We start from the raw sequence: 14,625 nt of genomic DNA, 5'->3' as shown, positions 1-14,625 counted from the left end.
ATACCCCGGTCACACTGCTGGTGAGATGCACTACACTGAATTACAAGCTCTTTCAGTATCTTCAGGTGCAAGTGGTTAGGTTATCTTCAATAGTATTGAAATGAAAATCGATTTATATGTCTATCTTCTTTCAACAGGTTTGCTGCAGTACTAACTATGGACTCCCACAACAGAGCAGAACCAATATCCAGGTGCATTATCCTATCTTTCTCAAAAAATTTCTGTCAAGCCGACAAGGCAATCATTATGTTGCTCTCTTTAGTATTCATGTTTCTCTTGAACGTAAAATGGGCTCGCTTTGTGTTTTGAGAACCGTCCATGGTTTTTGGACCAGCTCAGCTTCGAAGCGTGAATCGTTTCCTTTTTGTTATGCCTTAAAACTGAGCCAGAAAGGTTCCGTTAGAGCATGGCAGCTTTGTTTTGTTTTTCCAAACATAGCATTGGAAGAAGTAGCATGAAATATTTTACTCAAGAGGAGTGGTCGAGAAAAGAAATTTCCTCTGCTATTATATGTGCTCGATGATTTTTTATTTGTGTTCAAGAGACAACTATTCGTTCCTCTGCCCTCATTGTCTGTTTACTGCTTGTAACAGACATTTCCAACAGGACAACGGAACATCAATAAATAAAAGAAAATGCGAATTGACACCATAGTTTTAAAACCCGGCCTGACCCAGTAGATTGATCTGGGACTCGGTTAACCCGGGGCTGGAACCGGATCAGGTTGAAGAAAAAACAGGGGAAGGAAAAACCCGGTGTGACCCGGCGACCCGGTTGACCCGACAAGACCCGGTCAAAAACCCAGTTGTAACCCGTTGACTTTTGTTTTTTTTACTAAAACGATGTCGTTTTGATTTGTTTTAAAGAATTGACCCGGACAACCCGATGACCTGGTCAGAATCCGGAACCCGGATCTTGAACCGGACCGGGTCTAAAAACTATGATTGACACTGTAAAAGGAACAAAGGATGGTGCTCTAATTTTTTGACAATATTATGTGTTGTTTCTTTTTTAATTCCTTCGAAGGTAAATTTGGATTTTATTATCTTGCTGTTTGTTATTTAAATTCTCCCTCACTCAAACAAAATAAAACAAAACAGAAGAAGAAATATGAGGAATCTTTGCAAGATACTTAATACTCTTTTCTGGAATCTCTGAAAAAAATTGGATAATTCGAACATTAATTACAAGTCTTTCAAAAGCACATCAGAAAAAAAAAACTAAAAAAAGCCCAAAAATTAAAATATAGGTTTTTTTAGTTTTTAACATATATTAACTGAACTTAAATTGACTAAAACTGGATTTGGTTTGGTTTTATTTGAAAAAAAATATTTTAATTGTTTTTTTGGATAAAAACTAAACCGGACTGAAAATAATTATCTAAACATGCATCCATGAATTGTATCAAAGTTTCCTCTCACTCCATCTATTAACTGGTGTCTTCAAAATTAATCTTAGGAAAGGAAGCATTTCGCTTTTACGTTTTGCCTGATCATGCACTTACAAAACTTTAAACATTAAGGTTGTGCTGGGTTACTTTCTTGTAATAAAAAAAATGTTGATAAAATTGTTTTTGGTTAAAATAACAGAGATATAAAAATAAATATATTATTGATATAATTTTAGAGGTAATTTTTGTATTGAATCTCTAGAGGTAATATTTATTATTTTTTATCTTTAAAATATCATTGTAAAAAAAATTTAATTTTAAAATTGTCTAATTAAAACATGTAACGATAAAAATAATTATTATCATAATTTTAAAATTTTTATCTAAAGCAAGGCCCAGGAGGGTCAGTAAATTTGAGCTAACCATTTCTTTATATCTATATATATAAGCCAAAACATCATTCTAATAAAAATAAATGTCAACATGTTTTGGATTTGGATTTTATTTAAGTTGTGGGTTGACTTGAGTTTTTGATAAGGTCAAACCAAGTTAATTGTTTCTTTATTTTTTTAAACCTGGACAAGTCTAGGCTCTAGGTTGGCACGACTGGGTACTAGGTTGACTAGCTAGGTTGGTATGGCTTTATAACTAGAGTTATTGTACTATTATTAATTTTCATCTTGCCATGGAAGGTGGAATCTACGAGTCAATTAATTTGGCCTTATTGTTTAGAACTATACTAGCTTTGGTGCTTGTACTTTTTTTTTTAGCCAGACGAATTTTTTCTTAAAAAAAATTGTACTATTATTAATTTTCATCTTGCCATGGGAGGTGGAATCTACGAGTCAATTAATTTGGCCTTATAGTTTAGAACTATACTAGCTTTGGTGCTTGTACTTTTTTTTTTAGCCAGACCATTTTTTTCTTAAAAAAAATGATATTAAGATGTAATAAGTGCATTTTAAAAAAGAAAAAAAATTTAGACTTGGGTCACAAACCCAAACAAGTTAAATAAATTGATTTTATTTTAATTATATGATAAAAAAATAGAAAATAATTTTAGATGGATCAATATTTTTTAAAAATAATCATGATAACTTGGGAAAAAATATATTTTTTAAAAAAGGAATAACAGTGTAGCTCAATTTTTAGCCAATTAAATATGAAAGGATACAATAAGGTAAAAGAAGGATCTAAAAATTTTAGCTCTAGTCAACCTGAGTTAACATAACAAATCTATAACTTTGGATATTAGAGTCGAGCCAAACCCAGGTTATCCAGCCAAACCCACAACCTAAATTATGATATTGGAATAACTAGATATAAAAAATATTAATCCGCATCAACTATTCAAACTCGTGACCCAAATTATTAGACCAGAAGCACCCTATCTCGAAAAATCATGAAGTTCAATTCTCAATCAATCAAATATTGAAGGATAAAATTGAATTTTTTTTAATTATACAAAAGGATTCTAAACAAAAAGTAACAATTAAAAGAATGAAGATCAAAATTCTAATAGAAAGTAAATTTTATATTTTATTGAATGGTGAAATTGAAAAGAAAAACCCATTATGCAAAAGGATCTAAAAAGATTGAAAAGAATGAGGATCAAAATTGACATACAAAATAAATTATATTTGATTGAAGGGTGAAATTGAAAAGAAAAATAAATTTAGCAAAACAACCCCCAAAACAAATCAAAATAATGAGGATCAAATTAGTAAAAACAATATACAATTAATTTGAATAGAAGGATGAAATTGAAATTAAATAAAATATTTAAAAAAGGATCAAGAAAAAAAATAAAAATCAAAAGAATTAAGATCAAATTGGAAAACATAATATATGATAAATTGGGATTAAAGGATGAAATTGAAAACAAATAAAACATTTATAAAAGGGTTAAAAATAAAAATTAGAAATCAATAAAATAAGGACTGAATTTGAAATACTAAAAACAAAAAGGACCAAACTGTTATTTTAGGGGCGGAGAGAGAAAAGAAAGAAAGAAAAAGCCCACTAGCGACAAACCAACCATCCAACGCCGACACGCGCCACCCCAAAAGTAAAAGGATTTGACGACACTTCCAATGACATGGCAGAAAGGTATTTTTGGATGATAGGAGACGCCACATACGCTACTCGAAAGACGTGTGCACCTCTCATACACACCAACTACTTTTTATTTTTTTATTTATAAAAAGATCCAATTGTCCCTAAGCTGACTTGATAATAATGAAAAAACTTTTGTGAAAAGATGAAAAAGCTCATTGAGGCTAATTTTAATTTTTTTTTTTAACTTTAAAGGACATTTTGGTTGTTTTACTATTTTTTTTTATGTCTAGTCAAATACCAAAGTTCCCTTTATTTGACATGATAATTATGAAAAATATCATTATAAAAGTACCAAATTGCCCTTTAAAGCTAGTTTTAAGGTTTTTACTTTTAAGAGTGTTTTGGTAGTTTCATTGTGTTTTTAAAATGTAAATAGACTTGTTTGCCGCTAATCAACTTAGTAATAACTAATGCATCTTATGAAATGACCTTCACGCTTCCGATAGCTAATCTTAAACTTTTTGATATGAAGGACAAAATTATCATTATAATATTCCAACAGGCCGTGTTTTTCAGTTTAAAGCTTTAGTATTTTCCCAATCTCTTTTAGCTTTTGTTAGTAGGCTTGGAATGAAGATTCCGATAGGAGGCGAAGGCTTAAATTGGTGAGGAACTTGTCAACTCCTCAAAACAAATATGTACTGTGCTCTCTAAAGGTCACCAGTTCGAGCTCCACAAATCTCAGTGTCATTGGAGGCTTACATGGTCGTTAACTTCAGGGCCCGTGAGATTAGTTGAAGTACACGCAAGTTGGCCCAGACACCCACGTTAATAAAAAAAAGTGTACTATATGTATTCAAAAAATCTTCTAGTTCAATGTAGTTTCATCGTATGAAGCTCCTACTCTATGGATTACAAAACATGAAAATCTGGCTAGCGAAGCTTTTTGTGCAATTAATTCAAATTTCTTAAAGAATTATTCGAGTGATTCAGAATAATATCACTCACATTATATTGTTAAATTTTAAAAAAATTGGCACATCTGTCATTTGGGCAGTGAAACGAAGTTATAATTGTTAAGATATGATTGACCATATATTAGGTTAAGTAAGCTTTAAACCACACCTTTTTCTTTAACTCAAAATGTCTATAGTAAAAAGGCAAAGCTTAATCCTTTAATTAAATATCGTGTGTGAATATGATTAGATATTATTTTTAGAATAAGCTTTTACAATTAAAAAATTAAATGGCTGAAGTTTTCACAAAATTAGACTTTTATCCTAAAGCTTCTAAACCTACTCTCTTATCAAATCTAAAAACTAAACAATAAAAAGGAGCATACATGGCCTCTTTCGTTAATCGTCATGAAACTCGAGAACTCCAAAAAATGTTTAATGAGTTTAGGGACTGAAGTTTAACTATAAACAAATAAAGGGCTAAAGAGAATTTAAACCAAGAAAATTTATCACTGAATTAAGTCACAAGTCCTTTCTCTCTTAGTACACATATTATTGGACTCATACCAGGCTTTCTGTGAAAGATTATAACTGCATCTTATTGGTTTTATTTATAAAGATACTCTAAACTTTAATTATAATATAGATGTGATTGAGCTTCAATATATATATATATAAGTTTGCTTAAAAACTTATGATTATAAGGGCTAAAAACAGGATAATAACCCAATGTGCCTACCAAGCCCAAATGACATGGGTCTTGCTTACTTCCAGTCTTAACGCCCTTGAGTTCAATTATGCGTTGAGTTCAAGTGCATGTGGGTATGACAAGATGCTAGATCCATCATCCTTGGGCTTAGCTACGTGTTCAGCTCAAATACATGTGGGTCTAGCAAGATGCCAAACACAAAACCCTTGGGTTCAGCTACACGCCAAATCTAAGTGCATATGGGTCTGGCAAAATGCGAGACTCAACATCTTTGAGTTCAACAACGTGTTTGGGTTTGGAGAGGTATCAAGTCCAATGTTCTTGGGTTCAATTACGCGTTGAGCCCAAGTACATATGGGTCTGGCAAGCTGTCAAACCCATCATCGTTAGGTTTGAAATCATTTCAAATCCAAATACATATGAAGTTGATAAATTTTCTAGGCTACATGTTGGGTCACGAGGATTTATTTGTTTATTCTTTTGTGTTTTAACATAAAATGTTAAAAGTCAAGAATGATCATCTCCCTACATCCTCATATGTTTAAAAGTTTACAAAGGGCCTATCATATTTTCATCAACATTAATATTATGTAAGAGATATCTATCATTCATTAATATTATGTGAGAGATATTTATCCTCCATTAATGTTATCAGGAGGAAATGATGCTTCAACTTCTTAATTCAAGCAATATGATGAAGTTCAAAGACTATATTTAACATCTAAACCATTCAGGTAAATGGTTCACACTTTTCCTATTCTTTAAAGTATTCATACTTTTATTTTCAGAGCATTTATCATACATAACTAAGAACAAACACTATTGTTCTTAGAATTTAAAGCTCATTATCTCATTTATTGCAATATCTTATTTCAAGTCATTGACTTTATTATTGTATGGTCCCTAAATCCCACAAAAGGACTGTTTTGCATATGACAGGTCTTCTTTCATCTATCATCAACTTTGTGAAATTTAGAAAAGAGAATATTGAAGTGAACATGTGATCACAGATTATTCAAACACTCAAAAAACCCTTATTCCTAAGTATATTGGATTTTTTAGAACATCATCAATTGATGTTGTTTGTGGAAAATTGATAAAAAAAACCATTAATTATTCTTTCTGGACTGGTTTTTGACATCCCTAGTGGCTATTAATGACAAACAATTAAAATAACCCTGGAATGGGACATATCACGGACCTCTTTGCAGTTGTTAGCACGTCTACTCCATCATAGTTTCAACAGCTCATCAATCAGGTATAAGACCTTACCCAAGTCGTGTTGGCATCATAGGGGCAACATCAGGCCTTGTCACCCCAACAAGTCCTAGCATATGAGGTAGATCCCTTAGTCCCAACCTTTTAACCACAAGTAGTCCTCTATGCCAGGAAACAATTGTAGCCTTGGCAAAATGAAATGGAAAGCTTTCCACTTTGATGATCTCCTAGTCTTTTCATAAATTATTCTTATATAGGCGTGAAGCTCTCCCAATAAGCAGTCATTCAAGACGTGATCCTTCTATCCACAACAAGATTGAGTTCAGTTATCATTCTTGACGTTCTACACTAGAATTATCTAGCTTCCTAGAGCCTATTTGACAATGGTCGAAAAGAAGTATGGCTAGTAAATACATCCAAGATGAAGTCTACAGTCCTCATGAGAAAAAAAAAATTCACCTTTATCTAGATGAATCTTGTATACCCTTATCCCTGAGGAGTATATCTTTACTAAGATAACTTTTTGACAATTATGATGGTCTCGAGAATCCATGAGAACATATACAAAACATGTGTGGAAACCTTGAGTTGGTTATCTAAGACAATGATGCTATGTGCAAGAACCTCCAAGCTTTGTATAACAACTTAGAGTCACGTTCTATCATAGGTTTTAATGATCTTTATGCTAAACTTGTGTCATGGTTTAACACTAGTATACCCACTAAGAGGAGCTCTATAGATTACTTTGGCATTACTTAGTCAGGAGAGGAATCCACTAGGGAATACTTGAAGAGGTTTAATGAAGAAATTCTCAAAGTAGATGAATTGATTAAGCTAATAGCCACAAAGGCTTTGATAAGTAGAATGAGAGAATGTTCTCCATGGAAAGATTTGTATGTTTTATTAGACAGAAGTTTGTTGCAGGTAAAACAAGTCATGAAAAATCATATAAGGGTGGAATAAGCTAGTATGTTGAGGCATGAGTCTTGTTTATACCAAGAGATCGAGGATGAGAAACCTTTCAAATATAATTGCTTTTCCATTAGAGATACTAATTCCAAGAAAGGTCTGAAATGCTAGTAAGAGATTGCATACAATGCCCCGAGAAGAGACATATGACTTCCCTAAATTCCACTCTTATAGAAGTCTTTACAACCATCAAAGGAAAATACTTTGTTCAGTATTCACCTCCTATGATGTTGCTTTCACACACACGTACCTTCAAGAACTTTTTCTTGTTTCACAAGGATAAAAGGCATGATACGAATGGTTGTTTCACACTAAAGATAAAGATTAAGAGGATGATAGCCAAGGGTTATCTAAAACAATTTGTAAAAGGGCATGTCTATATGGAATGTGACAGAGAAGAACCCAACTAGCCTGCCCAAGCTCTAATTGAGATCAATGTGATTTTAGGGGCCATTTGTCTAGGTGAGATACTTATAATGGCAGATGAAGTATGGAAAATAGGTCTTCACAATGTCTTATCAACAGAACCCATGACATGAGCTTATAACTTTTACTCTAAAAGATGGATAGGGGCAGACAGTGCATGCATCCGCTCAATTATGCATGACTTTAAAAGAATACATCGATGTGATGTTATGGCAATAGCTAAACCAAGAGTTAGTGAGGAGGTAGCTGATAAAATAATTATAAAAATTGAACTTCTTTGTCAGTTATAAGATTGAAGCTCATGGGTGATTGGGAGGACTATAGCTGTTATGGAATAACAACAAAGTTGGGATTAACATTCTTACTTTTTCAAGACATTACATACACTTCAAAATAAATAAAGGGGGATCTTTCACTTGGCTTTGCACTGTGGTTTATGTGAATCCTCATGTTCAACTCAAGAGAGAGTGCTTTGCAGAACTGAGTAGCCTCTCTAATTCCATAACTTCTCCTTGGATGGAGATTTTCATGATATTCTATCAACCACGGAAAAGTCATGAGGGGCCCCTACGGATGTCACTACAACATTTGACAGTTTTACCTGTAAAAATTTTCTGTCGGCGTGAGATTAGCATTTCGTCGGTGAAAATTTTGCCGACTAATTCACCGATGAAATACATCCATCAGAATAACATTCGTCGGTAATTCCATCATCTATTGCTAATTCTGTCTATAATAAAATAAAAAATCAATGTTTTACAGACAGAAAATACACATAATAAAAAATTTCTGCTTCATTCCATCGGTAATTCCGTTGGTATAAATGACATGTCATCGTATTTTTTTGGCTTTGTTTTAATTCTTTTTTCCCCACCATAATTCCCTTGGTATATATCGAGAGAATATTTCCATCAGTAAAAATCACTGTAATTTACTAACAAAAATATTTTGTTAGTATTTCCGTTTATATTTATCAATTTTCTAGTAGTGTGTAAGGAGATGTTCGAGGTTTGGTAATTGGGTTCAGAATTGTGGGTTGATTAACTTAGGGAGTGTTGGTCCTAAATATACTTGGAGGGGTCCTATATGTAGAGGGTATAACAAAGTTTTTGAAAGGCTAGACAAGGGTATTGACAATCATACTTGGAGGATGAGCTTCTTAGAGGCATGTATTAGAGTTCTGGCAAGAGTCAAGTCAGATCATCATCTGATTCTAGTTGAGATGAATAGAGGAAACAATATGTCTCAGGGTGAGCCCCGTCCCTTACGCTTTGAAGCAACATGGAATACTTATGAGGACTTTGTAACATTTATTTGGGACAGTTGGGGGAATGACGCAGGTTTGGTTCCAACCCTTAGGACAACATTGTTGAGGGAATGGAACCAGAATGTGTTTGGTAACATCTTTTATATGCAAGAGAAAGGTTCTAGCTGGACTTAGAGTGAAATTATATAAATGAATGAGGAAAGTAAGAAGAAAGTTAAAGACAACAAACTGTTGTATATTGTTTTATTGAACAAAAAATGAAGAATTACTTACTGAATATAAATAATCTTTACAAATATATAGTAAATGAAATAAATTGAATTGCTAACTTATAGCACCAAACCATGATATGACCTGCTAATAAAATAACAGATTAACAACTCCTAAAGACTAGGACAACCATTTATTATTGTTGAAAAGAAAGATTAACGTAACAGAATCTTAATAGCTCTTGAAGCAATCTTTAACACTCCTTCTTGCTTTAGGAGTTGCAAATTCTAATCTTTTGTTTTAGAAACTCAAACCTACTTACTAGAAGAGGTTTAGTAAACAAGTCAGCTAGTTGATTTTCAGACTTACAATAAATCAACATAACATCACCATTTTTCTGCACTTTTTGTAAAAAAATAGAGTTTGATGTTAAAGTGTTTGGTTTTTCCATGAAACACTGGATTGTGAGAAATTGTTATGGCTGCTTGATTATTCATTAAGATCTCTGTTATTTATTTCTCCTCCATGTGCAAATCACACAGAATCTTCTAGAAGCCACAATGTTTGATTCACTACTACTGCTGTTGCAATAAACTCTGCTTTTGCAATGGATTGTGCCACAATGTCTTATTTCTTGGATGACCATGAAAACATCCCTAATCCTAGGTTGAAACAGAATCCAGAAGTGCTTTTCATGTCATCAATAAATTCACCCCAATCACTATCATAAAAGCCATGCAATTTTAACTTCTAACTCATCTGAAATTGACACCAAAACTGATGGTTCGATTGATGTATCTTAGGATTCGTTTGGCTACTCTTAAATGTTTTTCACTTGGACAATTCATGAAACGAGATATAAGACTTGTTGCATAAAGTATATCAGGTTTGGTTGCCATTAGATGCATCAAACAACCAATTAAGCTTCTGAATTTCTCTTCATCAACTTTGTCGGTTCCATCTTCTTTATTGAATTTGTCTTTTTGATTCATTGGAGTGGTTGTTGGTTTGCAATTCTCCATGTAAAATTTCTTCAAAATTTCTTTTGCATACTTTTTCTAGTAGATGAATATTTCATTCTTGCTCTGCTTGATTTCCATTCCAAGAAAAAACATCATGAGACCAATATCAGTCATTTCGAAAGCTTGCATCATCTTCTGCTTGAAATTTTCAACTTGTTGTGCATTGCTTCCTGTTACTAGAAGATCATCAACATAAAGTGATATTATGAGATTATCATTGTTAGTCTTCTTTATATAGAGAGTTGCTTCAAACAAAGCTTTGCTAAAAGCCAAAGATTATAAAATAATCATCAATTCTGCTATACCAGGCTCTAGGTGCTTACTTTAATCCATAAAAAGCCTTTTTTAGCAAATGAACTCTATCTTATTTTCCTTGAATCACAAACCTAGTTTGGCTGTTCAACATAAATCTCTTCCTACAAAATATTATTTAAGAAGGCTGACTTGACATCTAACTGGAATACCTTCTAGTTCTTGTGTGCAGCAACAACAAACAATAGTCTGATGGTGTCCATTCTTGCTACAAGAGCAAAATATCTGAATAATCAACACCAAATATCTAAGCATACCCCTTAACAACCAACCTAACTTTATGTTTATTGATGGAATTATCTACATTTAGTTTAGTCCTGAACACCCACTTTATGCCAATGATGTTTTTGTCTGGTGGTCTGTCAACCAGTTCCTAGGTGCAGTTTTTCGGGATCATTCATATCTCCTCCTTAATTGCTTTATATCATCTAGAGTCCTAGTAAGCTTCTTCATATCCTTCTGGTTCACAGACTGCTATATTGCTCATTTGATAAATATCTGCAAGAGATCTGGTGCCTCTGATTGGTGAGTAATTAATTGATTCATCCTACTACTAAGGCTTATCTTGAACTCAAAACAACTCGTTATTATGTGAATCTTTGCAGTCCCATTGTTCCTCTTTATGGAAATGAACATCTCTTGTAATGACCATTTTCTGAGTTTGAGGATGATATACTTTGTAGACTTTAGACACAGAACTATAGCCTACAAAGATACTTGATATAACCTTCTTGTAAAGCTTATCCCTCTTGACCTGTGAAACATAAACATAACATATGCTGCCAAAATTTTTAAGAAAGCTTAATGAAGGTTTGTAATTATACCAAGCTTCAAATGATGTCTTTTCTTCCAAAATTTTTATTGTAAGTTGATTTTAAAGAAAAACAGCTATGTTAGCTACTTCTACCCAAAGAATCTTGGGCAAATCCTTCTCATGTAGCATGCACCTGACCATCTCCATTATATATCTGTTTCTCTTTTCACTGACTCTATTTTGTTCAGGAGTGTAAGGAGCTGTGAGTTAATGTTCAATGCCAGCATCTTCACAATATAGATTGAACTTTAATAAAGTGTATTCTTTACCATTTTCAGATCTAATGGCTTGAATTCTGCATCTACTCTGATTCTCCATATTCTTCTTAAATCTCCAAAAGATCTCAACTACTTCTGACTTGTATTTCATAAAGAAAATCCAACACATTCTAGTGAAGTCATCAATGAAAAGAATGTAATACCAATTACCTTTTAATGAAGGTGTTTTTAGAGGGCCAACCACATGAATATGGATTAATTAGAGTTTCTGTGCAGATCTCCAAGTTGATTTTGGAAATGGTTTTCTACTTTGCTTACCAAACTAACAGGCTTTACAGTTTGGTAATTGATCAGTAAATAGAGGCACACCTTTTACAACATCATTTTTCTTCATACTAAGCATTCGTTGTTGATGACAGTGTCCGAGCCACTTATGCCATTTTCTGTGTCATTAAGCTTTGTTGAAAAAGTTGTATGCTCCTCATCAAATGGTAAAAATGAGAAACTTTTACCTCTTATCTTAGCTTGCAGTATTTTTTGTCCATCAACATAAAAAATATGATAGAATTGATCTTCAAAAATCACCTTTATATCTTTCTCTATTAATTGCCCAACACTTAATAAATTCTGATCTATATTAAGTACATAGAGAACATTTGAAATTGTTTTTGTACCTGAATTTGTTGTGATGACAATGGTTCATTTTCCCTTAACTGCTATACAATCACCATTTCCAATTCGAACCTTTTTAACTTCTGTAGATTACAATGTTCTGAAAAGATTTTTATCAAAAGTCATGTGGTTTATGCAACCACTGTCAATGAGCCAATGATATGAGGAGTTTTGAACTGAAAAACACATGGCTATGAACATTTGATCTTCATCATCTTGACTAGCAACTTGAGCATCTTTCTTTTGTTTTTGAGGTTTAGTTCTGCAAATAACTACTTTATGTCCAAGTTGATTGCATTTGCTACACCTTGCATCAGGTCTCTTCCAGCACTTGAATGATGGATGACCTATCTTGTTGCAATGTTGACATGGTGAAAAATTTCTTTTAAAATTTTTTCCCTTGTTCTGATATTGATTGGTGATATATTTACTGCTGCTTGAAGCCTGGTTTTTCCTGAAAAACTTGTTCTTATCCTTTTCAGAATCTTGATACTTGGCTTGTAAAGCTCCTTCTACAAAACGATCTTGCCTCATAAGTTTTCATTGTTCTTAAGCTTGTAAGGCATTCAAAAGTTCTATCAAAGTAATTTTTATAGATCTTTTGTATTCTTCAATGCAGTAACTGAAGCTTCATATTTTTCTGGTACTGTAACCAGAATCTTTTAAACAATTCTAAAATCTGTGAATGTTGTTCCTAGCAATCTGACTTTGTTAACAATATCAAGCAACTTATTTGAGTATTCCTTTATGGTCTCAGATTCTTTCATTCTTTGCAACTCAAACTCTCATATCAAGTTTAGGCTTTGCATGCCACAAATTCTTTCATCTACTGCATATTTTTTCTTCAGATAATCTTATACATCTTTTGTTGATTTAAGAGACATAATTCTTGTGAAAATGGTTGTTGAAATAGTAGCAAACACACATGTTTTTGCTTTTGATTTATTTGTTTTTCTCTCTTTGTGGCCGTCGATCTGGGTCATGGTTGAATTATTTGGTAATGGAGGGATATCATAATCCTCTTCAATAGCTTCCAAAAGATCTAAAGCCTCCAAACAAGTCTTAATTTTCACTGCCTATAGTTGATAATTCTCTCCATCAAAGATAGGAGAGGTAATATGAGAAAAGCTTGTTCCAACTAAAAATTATTCTGATACCAATTAAAAGTATTTAAGTGGAGGAGGAAAGTAAAAAGAAAGTTAAAGATAGCAAACTGTTGTATACTGTTTTATTGAATAGAGATGAATAATTGCTTACTGAATAGAAGCAATCTTTACAAACACAGAGTAAATGAAATAAACTGAATTGCTAACTTCTAGCACCAAATCATGCTAAAGACTACGACAACCATTTATTGTTGCTGAAAAGAAAGTAAACATATTGACAGCTCTTGAAGCAATCTTCAACATGGTGGAGGGCGGAGAGCATTCACAAATGGTGGGAATTCTTTCCTGTTAAAATTCGAGAAGTAACTTTCAAAAGAATATAATAAGATTGTAACTCAGGAGGAGGTCCTGTAGTTTTAAAAATCCAGATGTCAGTGGATCACATTTGGAGATAGAAACTAAACTTATTTCCACACGAAGGCCGTTATCAGACGTCAGAAGAACAGAATACAGGCTTTGAAGGGCGTAGATGGACAGTGGGTGTGTGAAGCAGACTTGCTAAGACAGATCGCAGTTGACTTTTATCATAGACTTTTCGCGAGAGACAGTGATTTTGCTCTGTTGTTCCCTGTGAGAGGTGTTTATGGCGATGTGAGCCAAACAGACAGAGACGGGTTCATGTCACCAATTACAGATGAGGAAATCAGGAAGGTTTTATTTGATATGAAGCCTTATAAGGCTCCGGGACCAGACGAATATCAACCCTTCTTCTACCAATCTCCGTGCAATGTGGTTGGCCCTGCAGTCTGCAACTACATCCGAGAGGTTTTAGATGGTTGAAGCTCAGTAGCTGAAATCAATCAGACATTCTTGGTATTGATCCCGAAGGTAGCTAAACCAGAATCCGTATTACAGTTCCGACCAATTAGTCTCTGCAACGTGAACTTTAAAATCCTGACCAAAGTTATAGTAAATAGACTCAAGCCCATGATACCGAATATGGCCTCTAAACATCAGAGTAGTTTCATCTCAGGGAGGCACATCACAGATACTATAGTCGTGGCCCAGGAAATCATTCATTCTATGCGATCTATGAAGGGGAAAAAAGGTTTCATGGCAATCAAGCTAGATCTGGAAAAAGCCTATGATTGTTTGCGATGGGATTTCATCAGGACACGCTGCTAGACGTGAATCTGCCTCCTCAGCTAGTTACGTTAATCATGACCTGCATTGAGAACTCTTCACTCAGTGTTTTATGGAATGGGAGCCCTTCTGCAG

The sequence above is a fragment of the Populus trichocarpa genome, chromosome 5, assembly GCF_000002775.5.
Source record: "Populus trichocarpa isolate Nisqually-1 chromosome 5, P.trichocarpa_v4.1, whole genome shotgun sequence".
NCBI lineage: Eukaryota > Viridiplantae > Streptophyta > Magnoliopsida > Malpighiales > Salicaceae > Populus > Populus trichocarpa.
The sequence above is the reverse complement of the archived record's forward strand: the minus strand, read 5'-3'. Positions refer to the sequence as shown.